The following is a 12952-nucleotide window of genomic DNA, read 5'->3' on the forward strand; positions in this document are numbered from 1 at the left end:
CCGTTACGGCGCCTTCCATGACCACCAGCGGCGTACGTCGGCCCCACATAATGCCACCCCAAAACAGCAGGGAACCTCCACCTTGCTGCACTCGCTGGACAGTGTGTCTAGCCGGCCGGAGTGGCCGATCGGTTCTAGGCGCTACAGTCTGGAACCGCGGAACCGCTACGGTCGCAGGTTCGAATCCTGCCTCGGGCATGGATGTGTGTGATGCCCTTAGGTTAGTTGGGTTTAAGTAATTCTAAGTTCTAAGGGACTGATGACCTCAGAAGTTAAGTCCCATAGTGCTCAGAGCCATTTGAACAGTGTGTCTAAATCGCACAGCCTGACCGGGTTGTCTCCAAACACGTCTCCGACGATTGTCTGATTGAAGGCATATGCGACATTCATCGGTGAAGACAACGTGATGCGAATCCTGAGCGGTCCATTCGGCATGTTGTTGGGCCCATCTGTTCTGTGCTGCATGGTTTCGTGGTTGCAAAGAGGGACCTCGCCATGGACGTCGGGAGTGAAGTTGCGCATCATGCAGTCTATTGCGCACAGTTTGAATCATAACTCGACGTCCTGTGACTGCACGAAAAGCATTATTCAACATGGGGGCGTTGCTGTCAGGGTTCCTCCGAGGCATGAACCGTAGGCAGCGGTCATCCACTGCAGTAGTAATCTTTGGGCGGTCTGAGCGAGGCATGCCTTCGACAGTTGCTGTCTTTCTGTATCTCCTTCATGTCCGAACAACATCACATTGGTTCACTCCGAGACGCCTGGACACTTCCCTTGTTGAGAGTCCTTCCTGGCACAAAGTAACAATGCGGACGCTATCAAACCGACAACACGACGACAACGCGATTAAACAGACAGCACGAGCCATCTACCTCCTTCCTGGTGGAATGACTGGAACTGATCGGCTGTCGGACACCCTCCGTCTAATAGGCGCTGCTCATGCATTGCTGTTTACATCTTTGGTTGGGTTTAGAAACATCTCTGAACAGTCCAAGGGACATTGTGATACACTATCCACAGTCAACGCCTGTCTTCAGGAGTTCTGGGAACCAGGGTGATGCAAAACTTTTTGTATTTTCAGGGCATTAATACTGGTGTCATAACTTATGCCCCATCAATTCAAAAAGTTTCCAGACTGGATATATAAAAAATAGATGTAAGTTAAGATGGTTGTTTTAATGCTTCAGGTGTTCTACACAGTCTTCACCCACTTGCGTACAACGCACAGAACGTTCATTCAACCATGTGAAACTGTCATAAAAATCCTTGTTTGGAATGTTGTTCAACTCGCGCGACGCAATGGCTGGAATGTCGGTTATGTCATCAAAACGTTGGCGCTTCATGTGAATTTCTGCACTTTGTTGTTTAGCTGTGGGTTCTTACTGATAACACCAAGTCTTGTCACACGTGATGATGGTTTTCAGGAAAGAATATCCACGTCCTACATTTCCGTCAAGTCGTGGAAGACGGTTACGCATTCTTGTTTCTGCTCGGTAGTCAAGGTGTGCAGCACAAACTTAGGAAACATTATTCTCTTCTTCAAAACATCCTGGAGAATACCTTGAACACATGATTTAGAAATGCTGCTTCGTTGCAATTCGTGACACAACGCCGTTAACACACTACAGCCGCACTTCCTACTTAACACTGACGCAACTGATTGGTCGAATGCACATCTGTTGTCAACAGTCGTTACAAGTTGCTTCGTTGACGTCGCTTATATGCCAGCAATGAAATCGGTTTTGGAACATTTTGGACGGACATTGTATACAGTCTTAGATAGCTAAAAAGTTCCAGTAGCAGATGCTTTCAACTGAAATACTGATTTTTGTATGGACGTGAATCAACTTTTTGTTGTTTTTTTTTTTGGAAAACTTTAGTTATTCATAGCGATGTTATAAATTGTGTTGGATACCTTAATGATTTCAACTCTTTTTATTTTTTAATCTCAGAGTTCAGTAAATCAAACCGTACAATATAGTTTTATACATTTTAATAATAAAGCTGAAATGCTGCGTTTTTAATTCTAAAATAGTTCTGCAGGATGCTTGAAACAAAATTTCTCCTGGTAGGACCCACCCCACAAGTTCATCCAAGAGATCTATAGTTCTTAAATATGACACTGGGTATCTTCAATGTTCTTTTCTGAAATGGAAAATAATTTGGTAACACCCACCTACATAGTAAGAAATGATACTTGTAATGAAGTAAGAGAAATCAGAGCTATCATGAAAAGTTTGTGTTCTTTTTTTTCAAGCTCGCTGTTAGGGTGTGGAATTGCAGAGAAATAGCGTGAAAGTGATTCGATGAATCTTCTGCGAGGCACTTAAGTATGAATTGCAGAGTAGTCATGTAGATGTAGATGCAATGACAGTGCACTTTAGATTGGTTTTCTGGTATGAAGTTTGACTATCGTTCTTTTTTTAACCGATTTTCAACTGGTAATAGTACAATATTCCCGTACCGAGTTGGTTACTCAAGCCTTAGTGTGACTGACACTAGGAGTTTTAATTCTGAGTCATCATCATTTGATCAAACTGTTTTTTTCAAAGAGTCTCGTGTTTTAATGAGGACCGCAGTCATGGATGGCTAACAAGGGGACAACCCGCGACCAGATCAATGAATTAGGCTCATATTTGTCAGGTCGCTTGTGTAAAACCTAAAATGAAAGACTAAGATGGTTCAAATGGCTCTGAGCACTACGGGACTTAACATCGGTGGTCATCAGTCACCTAGAACTTAGAACTACTTAAACGTAACTAACTTAAGGACATCACACACATCCATGCCCGAGGCAGGATTCGAACTTGCGACCGTAGCAGTCGCGCGGTTCCGGACTGAAGCGCCTAGAACTGATCGGCCACCGCGGCCGGCAAAGACTAAGATGTTTTGTCTCAACACCCCCGTTTTTGAAAAGAGAAAAAGTCACCTCGTAAGGCTCATGATGCGGAACCGACTCAGAACTGAGTGGATCGACAGATAATTGAACCTTGAGCATATTATCGAGGAAAGAAACTGCTACGGCCGTTGCTCATGTACCCCGTAAGGGGAAAAATATTCAACGAAAGTCCTCTGGTGTAGCGATTATGGAGTTCGTCTGGGGAGGAGAGTACTTGTATTAGATTCCCAAAATGCATTCTGCTGTTTTGTTTTCATTTTATTTTTTTCCGTATCGAAAATGGTAGGCATAGGAGTGTTGACAAGGTAATCAGTAAGGAAAATAACAAAGTACGCAAATAAATTTCTCAAACGACTTGGATTAGTAAGGAAAAAGCTCATCCGTAACGTGTCCTCATTTTCCTTCGAACAACTTTACTGATGGTACTTGTCATATAAACATTCGATGCAAATATACTCCCATCACCAAGAACATGTTATGAATGCATCCTTCGCACAACTACATCGTTCCTTGAGAAGATTTGAACTAAAACAGGCTTGGATTACATTTCAAAATATTTATTTTTCAGAAATTAATTTTAATGCATACCACGCATACGATAACAACCTCGCTGTTGTGCAATCCCTGCTGGGTTTCCAGAAGAACGCTGCAATTAAGAAACTTCCAAATAAACTTCAGTACTAGCCGGCCGAAGTGGCCGTGCGGTTAAAGGCGCTGCAGTCTGGAACCGCAAGACCGCTACGGTCTTAGGTTCGAATCCTGCCTCGGGCATGGATGTTTGTGATGTCCTTAGGTTAGTTAGGTTTAACTAGTTCTAAGTTCTAGGGGACTAATGACCTCAGCAGTTGAGTCCCATAGTGCTCAGAGCCAAACTTCAGTACTGCGCCTCGCTGTAAACAAGCATCGTGCGTTTGTAGTCCGTCGTGACGAACTCGCAGCACTCCGAATCGTTTTCACACAACGAGACTTAAAATTTTAGTTCTATACTATTCCAAGTCGTTCGAGAAATTTATTTGCCAACCTTGTTGTCATTTCTTATTGATTACCTTATTAACATTCATATTCCTGTCAGTTACGATATTGAAAAAATACAAGTAAGAAAACTGCAGAATGAATTTGTGAATCGAACACAGGTTCCCTTTTCCCAAGCCAACTGTCTTCGTCGTTACGCCAGCGACGCTTTCGTTAAACAGTGTTTACAATATAGGTACATAAACGTCAATCGCAACAATTTTTTCTAGAAAAATATGCATCTGCGGATGTCATATTTAATGATGAAAAATTCTCAGTTTACAATTTTATATCAATCATACACGTCATGAACTTATAGGAGTGGTTCTCTCAAAACCAGAGGGCTGTCGAGCCAAAATACCTTAGAGTGTTTCATTTGAGCTTGTACTCAAGCGCCCTATTAAATACGAGCCGAACCGGTTGGCCGCGTCCAGCTTTCCCGTTGTAAGCGTTAGACAGTGTATAAGTGAACGCCATGTACCAGAACGCAGTATGCAGACTTATAGCAGCCCAGCACGTCCAACGATGATATGGAGCACCACTGCATAGAATGAACGTGTCAGCTCTTCCGATGTGGGAGTATTGTCAACGGTGACCGCTATCCCCGGGAAATATTGAAGGCCAAAATAATACACTTCACTTTACGCATTCGTGAAGGTAAACGCACTTTAGCATGTTGCAGAACTTAAGAGCATGGTAGAGAGCGATTCCTCCCTGCTCTGGCTAATTTCCCGACATTTCCTCTCTGAAAACGTTGTGGATTTTATTAACAGCTGACTCGTGTTGCTCGTCCATTAGCCAGTACACATGATCCTATTGGTTTTTCAGAGACGCGTCCAAGTATGAACGATTAAAAATTACAGCGTGTAAAACACCATGGCACAACGAGTCCCGGCTTTACCGACATAATACTGTTCCATTGTTTCAATTATTACTTTGTATCACTTAAGTTCCATGTGAACTAAATATCATTCAATTCTGATCGTTCTTCAGATGCTCTGTTGCTCCAATGGACAAAAGCCGTAGTGAACGTACATAATTATTATTATTCTGCAATTAATATTGTTTGAACATTTTCGTAGCACACGACGAAACTGTTAAGGGTCACTATCATGATGGTCTTCAGAATGTTCATGCTTATTGTGATTGTGTAAGAAGATATTCGCTCCAACTTCACATGCTGCTGTCATGGGCTAGATTACGGGCGAGGACAATGAAATGAAATGATCGTATGGCATTATTGGGTTGGAGATCCCAAAGAAAAATGGTTCTGAGCACTATGGGACTTAACATCTGTGGTCATCAGTCCCCTAGAACTTAGAACTACTTAAACCTAACTAACCCAAGGACATCACACACATCCATGCCCGAGGCAGGATTCGAACCTGCGACCGTAGCAGTCGCGCGGTTCCGGACTGCGTGCCTAGAACCGCTAGACCACCGCGGCCGGCTTGGAGATCCCATCTGGGGCTGTTCTAGGAATGGGGGTTATCACTGAAATAAGCGGTTTCCGGTTGCATCGTTTGTTTTCCAGGGCAGTTTAACTTGAGTGTTAAAATCACTTTCTGAAATAACAGATTTTCGGTTTTTTTATTCCTATTATTTACTGTAATAAAAGTAGAAATCGAGCAAAGATCGAAAAATTTTGACTCATTCAGAGACCAAACAAATACCGAAAACTACCGGTTACTCAGAACTAAAATACCGGTATCGATCTTTCCCATCTCCACGTTGTTTCATTGCATGGCGAAAGACTTTCTGTTTGACGCCACTTCAGCGACTTGCGCGTCTTCGTGGTGAAGAAGGGATGAAATTATTATGACAGCACAAACTCCTAGTCCCTCTGAACGAAAAAAATCGCCGACTCGGCCGGGAATCGAGAGCGAGACCCCGCGATTTAGAGGCGGCGATGTTAACCACTAGAATACGAGATGTGGATGGTAAGAACAAAAACTGTAGCTGAGAGGGGAAGCCATAGAAAAACCACATCCACCAGAAATTTGTCCAGGAGATCAGTGCCGCATAACTATATTGCTTTTGTACACGCGGATATGTAGAATGAGGCCTTTTACAAAATTCTTTGTTTGCTTTCAAATTTATTTATTTTTACCGATTAGACGGCACAATAGCAACAGAGGTAGCGCCAAATCTTCTACATTGGAGAGATACCTCATTTACAGTACGCGTTTAATGTCCCATCTTTAGTGAAATAAATAGAGAAAGAGTAGAAGACTCTGGTTGATGAGTGTGGGGAACGTTCTGTTCCAAAATTCGGATGAAAAAACGTGAGCAATCCGTGGAAAACTTTGGATGGCGTAGGGTTCGAATCAAATTCCTACCAAGTACTCAATCATTTTTCGAAAGCCTTTGATCTTCTTGATGTGCTTTAATGCAGCTTTCTGTAAAATTCATCTGTAATTTTGGTGTTATATGCATTAATAATTACTCTTTATTAGGCTAAGAAAGTAATTTTAACAGTTATATTGCCCTCAGATTTATCTTTGGTGGAGTATTGTTAGTGAAGAAGCGCGAAATATAATACAAAGTGACAGGTGTTTGTCTTTCGTGACTGTTTTTCTGTACCCGGGGCCACCATATGATCAGCAGTATCCATCCTAGTTCTATTTTTAGTGTACTTCTGAGGTCGACCGGATGATACTACCGTCGCCGCTTTAACCTTAGCCGGAGGACAATGTCGTATGCGCCAAATGCTTCATATTTTCGTGCTTTAATTGTTGTACTGACGTGCTAATGGTTAACGTGATATATGCCTTTACAAGTGCAGAAAACTGCTTAGAAGTTACGCTCAATCTAACCATTGTGGAAGATGACCTGGGGCGCTTGTTCGACCCGATTCTGTTAATCGCTTCTTTCCCGCAAGCTAATGCACTATGTATTTCCCTAGCGAGAAGGTCCTAAATGAATCGATACTCCTGACCTTGTTAGAAACTAGTTCACATTTATTCTGAAAGGGATAGCAGGTATCACTTGTCACGAAATTTAAGTTATTGCATCTAAAATGGATAAATTATGTTATTTGTCGAAAATTGACCGTAAGTGAAATTTGTTCAGACCTCAAAAAGCTGGTTCATTTAATGTAGAAAACAGCCATCTGTTCAAAACGTAAACTCAATTTTTAATTATTTTCATGCAAAGACTCTGATAACTTCTTAATAGAAGATTCTCCAATGATGGACAAGATCGTGAATTTATTCACAAGTTTTCACAAGTTATGTAGAGGAACCCAATTGTTTTCCCCTAGAATTCACGCTTGTAGTGTATCTGAGAACGTCCAAGGACTGCCTGCGTTGTTGCCAGATTTCCCCTCTCCTCGTTTTGCTATGATGTCATCGATGACGAAATGCATTTTTGCCGGATATCCCCACCCCTCTAATGTGATAAGCAAGTTGCTCTAAGATGGTGGACCTAGCCCAGTAGTCATAATTATGAAATACAAGGTGGCTGACTTGAGAATATGAGCACAACCTCAGTTATATGACGATCCAAGATGGCGGACCTGGGAACACGAGGACAACCCCCATGGCGACAATTCAATATTGCTGACCTGGGAATATGAGCACAGGCTCTATGATGTCACAATCCAAGATGGCGCTCTGAGATGGCTGATCTGAGGATAAGAATCCAGTATGAGGACCATCTATAGCAGTGTCATCAGCTATGATGGCACAATCCAAGATACCTCCAGATTCTAGATGGATCTGGAGATATGAGCCCAGTCCCATCTGTCTTACAAGTCCCCCAATCCAAGATTCTTGTCGCAACGTTAGTAAAATATCAGCAGCATACTATTAATTTCAGAGCCACGACAATTTCTGTCAGGGAGTTAACTTTTGTCACGTTGGTCTATGAGATGCATACTGATAACAGTTTCTGTAACTACAACCGGTAATGAACTGTAAAACAAAAAACAGGTTTGGAATACATAAACACTGTGCAGTAGAGATGAAATCTCGTTGTCGATGACTTCCAGATATCTGAAAGGTATACCTACAACAAAATACGTAAAGGTGAGGTACTTCTAAACATGTGAAGTTATCGTATTGTTCCAGGCTACTCCTCCAACTATTTTATTCTTCCACATATCGGCAAATATGGTTTCACAACCGTTTTTCTTTTTCACTTGTGTGTCGGTGATGACGATATCAACGACTTGATTTACAACGTTCTCTCAGCGTGGCTGACTGATCGTATGTTTTCGGTTTTCTGTAGACACGATAAAGTGCTCTGACTGGTGGCCTTAGGTCTCCTCCCTCCTTACACAGTCGTTGTTTGTCACCGCTGTGTCATTAGACTTTGTGTAAAAGGAATCAAACCATCAAAACAGTGATACTTTAGCAAGGGGAAAGGGAGTGTGTGCTTCAATAAAAGTACTAATTTCCGTTGTGTTCGAGAGCCCTTACGTGAGATGTCAATTTGTAGCTATAATTCAGCAGTCTGTAGCGAATGTCAGTTCTTTAAGCTTACACGTTTAGATTCCTTGGCTGTCTCCATTTCGAAATCCTCTGGAAACGTCTGATGCACTACATGCAGTGTAATACATATCGTGGTGCAAGGATCGTTAATGTCAATCTCCAGTAACGTGGTTGTTGTCATATACTGTTTGCTGCGTTTAAAAACTTCTTCGATGTGTAGATTCAGCAGTAGGACATCAGGTTTGATGCAATATTCGCTGGTTTCAGCACAACTTTATTGATTTAGGTACAATATTCGCTGTTCAACACAAAATTCAATGACTTGCTGTATGTATGTACTATACTGTGTATGTCCCACATTTCTAGCAAATAGAAGTGTAGCACCCCACTGACTGGTTATGACCATGAAAACCTTTCACAAAGCAATAGCAGCAGGCTGGGCTGACAGGACGAAGCTCTGCAGGTCACACTGCAAGAACCCAAGCCTCATGTGTATAAAGAGATCCTGATCGCTGTTAGTCATGGCATCTGGCCACATCGCCTCTCTGTGTCAGTTACAGATACATGTCTTGTGGCTCGCCTCGATTGCAGCGTTCAACTTTCGTACACCAAGGAGCGCTGAAGTCCTGTATGTTTCACTGCTGATAGTTTTTAGGCTCAAAGTGCTATCCACATGAAGGCTACCAACCACTACCCTCTTAAATTGTAGTTCTTTTTGCATAATTTCTATTTGCGATGTTTTTGATGGTCAAGATTCTACATGTAAATAACAGAAAACGTTTTTTATTCTCAGATGTACTTTATACAGGATGGACGAATAAAACATTGACGCATTTTTGGGTGAATTGTACCCCTCCACTATTCCACACACCTAGAAAACCCTGATCCTACCCATCCTCTGCTATGAAAATGTTGCATGGATCTCAGCCCCACCAATGTTCTATAAGTTCCTCCAAATCCTCGAACGCCACGCACTCTGTCTCGCTTTCTGCATCCGTTTGTTTACCTACCGACATCCAGATCCTCTGCCATCTCATCAAATTCCACCCCTCCTCACCCACATCGAACAACTCCACATCTTCTATACTATCTGCAAACTAGATTTCAGTCACCCCATTGTCTCCCCTATGATCACCTACCCAGGTACGCTGTCACGCCTTCACAAACACATCCCTCTGTCCTTACACCTGTACACACTCCATACCGTATCCTTATGCAACTTCAACCAACTCTCACACAATGAGATCTGCTCCAATATTTATCCCTCCCAGCAACCTGAACTCTTCTTCATCTATCTCACTCCACATCAGGGCTCCTCTCTCCGTTGCCCTCTCCATCCATCCCCATTCCTTTCCTCTTGTAACGTCTGCCATATCCACACAACACACTACTCCTCACCCTCTGTTTTTCCCACCGACTGCATTTCCTACTATCCACCTCAGCTCCTACCTACCGTCTCCATAGTTTCCCTTCCTAACAGGCGCCCTCCCCACCCACCCACCACTGGGCATCAGATTTATATTTTCCGTGGTTACCCTTAACCGCTTCAGGTAAATGTAGGGACTGTTTGTTAAAGAAGGCTACTTTCGAAATCATTCTCCATCATTATCCAAACTGAGCTTAATGTTCAAATGTGTGTGAATTCCTAAGGGATCAAACTGCTGAGGTTATCGGTCCCTAGACTTAAACACTACTTAAACTAACTTATGCTAAGAACAACACACACACCCATGCCCGAGCGAAGACTCGAATCCCCGGCGGGAGGGGCCGCGTAATTCATGACATGGCGCCTGTAACCACGCGGCACTCCGCGCGGAAAACTGAGCTTAGTCTGTGACTCTAATGAACTCGAGGTCTACAGTACGTTAAAGTCTATCCTTCCTTCGTTAAAAAGAAGTAATGAATATGACGAAGGAAGGGAGATCAGTGTGTAGCTTCCTCTCAGCGAGAGATTATGAGGAGACGAAGCACAAACTCGGGTCGAGGGGGAAAAATCATCTGTGAGAAAGGTGAATCAGAGGAGAAATCTTGGTTGTACAGAGGCTATTGAAGATCTAGTGAGTTGTTGCATCTCCAGCGTCACCATGGTCAATGCTTCGCCTAGTGTAACAACAGAAGGAAGGGAGCAAAATTAGTGTTCAGCGTCCCGTGGACGACAGGCACGTTACAGGTGAAGCACAACGTTATGGTTCAAATGGCTCTGAACACTATGGGACTTAACATCTGAGGTCATCAGTCCCCTAGACTGAGAACTACTTAAACCTAAGTAACCTACGGACATCACATCCATGCCCGAGACAGGACTCGAAACTGCGACCGCAGCAGCAGCGCGGTTCCGGACTCAAGCGCCTAGAACCGCTCGGTCACAACGGCCGGCACAGCACAACGTTAGTTTGGAGTGAAAGAGATGGCAATCGGTAGCATCTTTCTCAATGAAACCGTCCTGGCATTTGCTTTAAACTATTTAGGGAACGCACGGAAAACCTAAATCAGTATGGTCGTATGGGGATTTGAAGCACGGTTCTGTTGAATAGGCGTTCAACGTCTTAATTAGTGAGTCACCTCTTCCAGCGAATCCAATGAAACCTGTACCTGGAACGCAACCAGCTTTTGTGAATTGCTCTGTATTCACGATAAGGAGGGGGAGGGTTTCGAATCCCCGCCAAGTCATCAACATTTAGATTGGCCGAAATTGTTCTAAATCACTTCAGTCGAATACCGGGATGGTCCTTTTTAACAAGCCACGGCCGATTTTCAGGCCTGTGCTACCCAACTGCCGACATGCTTTTTTTGTATGACCACGCCTCCGACAGGACGTTCAAGTCTAACCTTCCTTCTCTTTTATGAAAAGATAGCAGAGAAAATGCAGAATTCAAGTTTTGCAACACGTGTACGAATCAGCGCCAGGTTCACTCTGCAAGAATTGGGAACAAGTTAGCAATTTAATACATTACGCTGAGGCATCTGGTAAACAGAAACCATACTTCAGTCCGCTGGAGGTCTCTAGTATGGTGAGAGCGCTTTACACCAGCTGTTTAGTGTTAACGGTTGCAGAGGCAGATACACACACTACATGTTGCCTTTCAGTTCGAAATAGGCCCTGCGATGTGCTCTTTCACTTTATTAACAGTTATGGATACAGTTATAAACTTGGTATACCATGTTTTGCGGTGAGGTTGTGTGAAAATCGAATGCAAAAGCTGAGGTATTCTTTAAAATGTCGCTGTACAAGATTCAAGTGGGTATGCGCAAGTAGAACTGCTTGTTTCGTGACCTTTTTTTCGTGGTCTACGCGACTTTTGAGATAGGAGTTTCACTGATAATATCAAATAAAGACAGGATAAATGTATAGAAATATTGTTTCCATAGGCTCACCTTCGCTGTTGCTATTATCTGTGACTTAAAACGGGAAAATTCCTAATGTATTGGTTCCCAAGTAACATAAAAAACTGAAAGCAATTTATTGTTATATGAGGCATAAATAAGTAAATGGGTACGAATATAAGACTGGATGAAATATAATATCAACAGTGCGAGGATGACACAACGTGCTCAACACGTGAGGCGCCTTGACAGGTTACGAGAAACCCATCCAAAAAACAGTTACCGATTTTATAATGAAGCGTCCCTTATGTAGGGTGTTATAGCATTTTTTGACAGACAATATTTTGTTCAGACTTTTACTCACAGAGAGGGACTCATTTTCATTTCATTTCTTGTTCGTTGTTATTTCATAACGGCCGTTACCTGCTGCCTAAAGCTCGCTATGATAATGCTTAATATAAATTTTTTATATCTGTTTTATTACACTATTTACTTCCATTTTGTATATATTTACTTAAATTTGTGTCTACTAAGCCGCATAGGAAACGGATTTCTCGTTCTACCACGGAGACACACTGCTACCACTATATCTGTATCTGTTCACACACTCCAGAAGCGAGTGGCAGCGCATGTATTACATCGCCTCTACTATTTTATCTAACATTCTAACCCACCAATGATTTAAATTTACGGCTAAAGAAAATGTTTCGCTTCACGAAGTTTAGTTTCCATAAGTTGTCAACGGAAGTTAACATTTATGGTGCCAGATCATAAAAATGTTCAAATGTGTGTGAAATATTATGGGACTTAACTGCTAAGGTCATCAGTCCCTAAGGTTACATACTAAGTAACCTAAATTATCCTAAGGACAAATACACACACCCATGTCTGAGGGAGGACTCGAACCTCCGCCGGGACCAGCCGCGCGCCAGATCATACCAAAGCCAGATCCAGACTGACTATTGAATTCGAAATGAATAAAAAAGATACGAGCATATAGAAAAAATACAGAAATTATTGGACTATCATTAAAAAGTCACATTTCTGACTTTTGTCGCAGATTAGCACGCATAGGCATATGCAAAGAGGCGATTAGCTATCATATGGAGCAGCCGTGTGTGATCCTCTGGAACGTTATCCCTCACATATTCCAAAGTGGGTCCACGATTGCGACCTGAAGGAATTTAGGCTGCCATCCTGTCTCGCAGAATTGAGCTGGCAGTAACTCAAATGTCCGTCCACGTTACAGAATCGTTGGCATACGACGTAACCGCTGCTGCGTAGC

At 42.7% G+C, this 12952-nt stretch overlaps 1 protein-coding gene across 2 annotated transcripts in view; it reads right to left on the minus strand.

Annotated features, from left to right (window-relative positions):
- LOC126249659 (sodium- and chloride-dependent GABA transporter 1) overlaps nt 1–12952 on the minus strand; it is a 409464-nt gene that overhangs the window by 180376 nt on the left and 216136 nt on the right. The window lies entirely within an intron of this gene.

Source organism: Schistocerca nitens, chromosome 3, assembly GCF_023898315.1.
Source record: "Schistocerca nitens isolate TAMUIC-IGC-003100 chromosome 3, iqSchNite1.1, whole genome shotgun sequence".
Classification (NCBI taxonomy): Eukaryota; Metazoa; Arthropoda; class Insecta; order Orthoptera; family Acrididae; genus Schistocerca; species Schistocerca nitens.